Here is a 300-nt window from a genome sequence, read left to right on the forward strand (position 1 = left end):
TTCAATTTTTTTATTTCATTTTGTTTAATTTTAGTACTCTAACAAACTGTTATTTCTGTTAGTTGGCAAGGCAACATTTGTCATCTTCCTTTAAGTTTTCAGGTTTCTCATCTAATATTTATATATATATATTTTTCAACTTCATTTAAATGACAACAACAAAAAACGATGCTCGCTTATAGTAATTTGTGTAGAGTATGTTTCTGGCTTAAAGCCTGTAAAGATGTAGGTCAAAGGTCAAAGCAGCAGAGAGAGAGAGAGAGAGAGAGAGAGAGAGAGACAGAGAGAGAGAGAGAGAGA

General features: G+C 32.3%; 1 protein-coding gene across 1 annotated transcript in view; it reads right to left on the reverse strand.

Annotated features, from left to right (window-relative positions):
* Nucleotides 1-300, reverse strand: part of LOC107659659 (uncharacterized) — a 16,382-nt gene that overhangs the window by 2,141 nt on the left and 13,941 nt on the right. The gene's annotated exons all lie outside the window — the stretch shown is intronic.

The sequence above is a fragment of the Sinocyclocheilus anshuiensis genome, unplaced genomic scaffold, assembly GCF_001515605.1.
Source record: "Sinocyclocheilus anshuiensis isolate Anshui unplaced genomic scaffold, SAMN03320099.WGS_v1.1 scaffold75, whole genome shotgun sequence".
In the NCBI taxonomy this organism is placed as follows: Eukaryota; Metazoa; Chordata; class Actinopteri; order Cypriniformes; family Cyprinidae; genus Sinocyclocheilus; species Sinocyclocheilus anshuiensis.